Source organism: Myotis davidii, unplaced genomic scaffold (genome assembly GCF_000327345.1).
Source record: "Myotis davidii unplaced genomic scaffold, ASM32734v1 scaffold944, whole genome shotgun sequence".
Lineage (NCBI taxonomy): Eukaryota > Metazoa > Chordata > Mammalia > Chiroptera > Vespertilionidae > Myotis > Myotis davidii.
Window position 1 is genome coordinate 710,938 of NW_006296283.1, and position 3,579 is coordinate 714,516.

General features: G+C 44.8%; 1 protein-coding gene across 2 annotated transcripts in view; it reads left to right on the top strand.

The window, feature by feature from the left end:
• The first annotated feature begins 1,570 nt into the window (after positions 1 to 1,570).
• The window catches only part of RAD52 (RAD52 homolog, DNA repair protein), a 39,205-nt gene continuing 37,196 nt past the window's right edge, over positions 1,571 to 3,579 (top strand). For both annotated transcript variants that reach the window (XM_006771293.2, XM_006771296.2), the window contains exon 1: positions 1,571 to 1,633. The gene's annotated coding sequence lies outside the window, so the exon portion shown is untranslated. The remainder of the gene's footprint in view (positions 1,634 to 3,579) is intronic.

Sequence of the window (3,579 nt, forward strand, 5' to 3'; positions counted from 1 at the left end):
GAGAGAGAGAGAGAGAGAGAGAGAGAGAAAGAGAGAGAGAGGGGGGCGGGGTAACACCACAGAACCAATAGATAAACCAAACAATGGAAACACCAAACACCCAGTAAAGAGGGTGGGGGCAGAATCTGTAGAGGCTGAGTTGATATACCCCAACACCACTTTAAAGTAAGCATTCTTTTATTGTTTGACTTGAAATGCCCCTTTTATCAAATAAATTATTTATGCATTGGCCCTGATTCTAGGCTCTTTAGTCAGGTTCAGATAGTGTTACTCGATAGTAGTCATCCAGGAAATGACTTGCCCTGAAGTATTTCTACCCAGACAATGAACAGTATAATTAAAAGGGGTTTATTGAAACAACCAATTTGAAAACATAAGTGAATTATTGTGTTCTTAGTATTTAATTTAGGGATGTGATGTCTAAATTTTTTTGATCTTATTTTGAGCGCTGCAAATAGGATGTGCAATCATCACTCAATGGCAAGGCACAGTTCCAAGGGACATTCTAAAGAACCCCCTCCGCACAAGTAGCCACAGAGTAATTTCCTTCCGGTCCTAGCTAACTTAAGAAGCCATCAGGGTGCATCTATACAATGGAATACTATGCTGCTATAAAAAAGAAGGAACTCTTGCCATTTGCAACAGCATGGATTGACCTGGAGAGCATTATGCTAAGCGAAATAAGCAAATCAGAGAAAGATAAATATCACATGATCTCACTCATTTGTGGAATATAATGAACGACATAAACTGATGAACCAAAATTCAGCTAGAGGAAAAAAATATTTTAGAATAGAAGTAATCCTGTTTTTGCAGATTTTTAATATTTCCTACAACTTTTGTGATATTATACAATGTTAGTACATTTTTGGTAATATTATATTTAAAATCATTTTTCTTGAAAGATTGTTTATTGCATGTAACATTATTATATTTAAAATAGTTTTTCGTGAAATATTAATATTTATTGCATGTAACATTATTATACCAAAAAAAAGAGAAGCTATCAGGTAATAATTGGGGGTGTGCCCGGTTTGTTATACCTGTCTGGGGGGTATCTATGAAGGGCTCTGATAACCATTTCTTAATAAGACTTGAAAGCATGTTTTTCCTTTCCTTGCCATATCCGTAGTGAGCACGGATAGGTATTGAGAAATTCCTCCCCGCCGCACTGCTGCATTCCAATCCGGGAATGGGTTTGTGCAGTCTTGCAGGAAGGCACGGAAAGCATGGGCCCTAAGAGGCTCTTAGTCTAAGTGCATGTCCCGGGCGAGCTCATCGGCCCGCCAGGGGGCAGCAGAGATCCGGGCGCCGCACAACCTGAGGGGGCGGTGGAGGGACTGGATGGAGCAATAAGAGACTAAGAATGTAGAGATCGGCGTCGCGCTTCCAGCTTACTTTACGGCTTTCGGCAGATTGCTTTGCGGCTCTTCTCCCCTTCCTTTTTTGATTTACGGCTTCTCCTCCTATTCTTCCTGGCTCCGCCCTGGCCTTGCTCTCGATTAGGACCTTCTTCCCAGAGTTCCCTTGCACATTCTTCCCAGACTCCTCTGCGCGGCTCTATCTAAACTCCCTTCCCCCTTCATTTAGCTTAGACCGAGCTCCCTTCGTGCACCGCGCGCTGCTGAGGCGCGTAAGTGGGGAGGATGACGCCCAGGGGGTGGCTCCGGCTAGGGTTGTGGAGCTGGGGCGGCTCGAGTCCTCGTGAGCACAGGGATCGGGCTTGAGCTCGAACTGCGGATCCCAGGCAGAGTCACCCTGAGTCCGGGGCGTGTAGTAACGTCCTGTAGGGGTTCAGGATCACGGTTTCTGAGAGTTTGGTTAGGAGGGACAGGGGTACCGGGAACGTGCACCAGCTCACGTGGCGCAGCCCCAGGACCCCGCCCCGGGGGGGTGGCAGCCTGTTGCTCGCCGCGGCCCTCCCCGTGCGGCCGAGACGAGCCGCGGCCGGCAGTTTGTGGGCAGTGGGGAGGCTGCGGAAGCGTGTGTCAATGCCGGGCGGAGCGGAAAGGAGAGGCTGCAGTTTGGAAGGAATGACACTCGGTGTAGCCGCGTATTCAGCCTTTTAGACCTGTTCTTAAACAATTGAGATACAATCCATTTATGATTACATTTATCCTTTTAAAGAGAACAATTCAGTGGTTTTTAGTATATTCACAAGGTTGTAAAACCACCGTTGTCAAATTCCAGAACACTTCAATCACCCTAAAAAGAAACCTGGAACTCATTAGTAGGCACTGCTCATTACCCCTACCCCAGCCTCACCAATCTTTTGGTCTTTGTGAATTTGCCAGTTCTAGATATTTCACAAAAGTGGAATCATATAATATTTGTTCTTTGTGTCGAGTTTATTTCGGTATAATGTTTTCAAGGGCCATCCATATTGTAGCATGTGTCAGTACGTCACGTCTTTTCATGGCTGGATAACATTAATAATACTCAGGTGTAGGGATATACCACATTTTGTTTCTCCATTAGTTTTGGGACATTTGGGTCCCACTCCTCCCCACTTGTAGGCTTCCTAGAGACCTAGACCTCTAAGGTCTATTCCTCCGCAGAACTCTCAGTCTGAGGTGCAAACATTTTAAAACCAAATTTAATTCTGGGATGGGTCAAGTATTTCAGGGATCTCAATTTAGGGAAATTTGTCTTTTTAAAGTCTTCTCGGTGAACAACATAAACTGATGAACAAAAATAGATCCAGAGACTAAGAAACACTGATCAGACCATCCAGCCTCAGAAGACGGGTGAGGAGAGTTAGAAGACAACCGAAGGACTTGTGTGCATGCATGTTAGCATAACCAATGGACATGGACAGGGGTCAGGCGGGCTTGTCCTGGGGGCGGGGATGGCGGAGGGGGGCGGTCAGTCGGGGGAAAAAGGAGATAATGCAATACTTTAAACAATGATAATTAAAAAGTCTTCTAGGTTCAGCACTGATTAGACCATTAATTGTAGTGGTAACTGGCAGAGAAATGTTTGTGTGCAGTTCTCATCGGAGATGCTGTGTGTAATGTATGCCATGACTGGTCTTGTGTATGAATGAACTGGGTGTAGTGGAGAGGAGTGTATGAGAAAGTAACGAGATAGCTGTGGGAGAGCGGTTTTACCTTAAGTGGTTCTCAACTTTCCTAATGCCACGATCCTTTAATACAGTTCCTCATGTTGTGACCCAACCATAAAATTATTTCCGTTGCTACTTCATAACTGTAATGTTGCTACTGTTATGAATCGTAATGTAAATATCTGATATGCAGGATGTATTTAGGCGACCCCTGTGAAAGGCTCGTTGGACCCCCAAAGGGGTCGCGACCCACGGGTTGAGAACTGTTTTTTTTTGTATGAGATCATATTTGTTACTATATTTCTTTTTTTTTAAATTAAATCTTTATTGTTCAGATTATTACATTTGTTCCTCTTTTTTCCCACCATAACTCCCCTCCTCCCAGTTCCCATCCCCCCCTCCGCGCTCACTCCCCACACACTGTCCTCATCCATAGGTTCACAATTATTGTCCAATATCTTCCCGAACCCCACACACCCCTTTCCCCCACAAGAATAGTCAGTCCATTCCCTTTC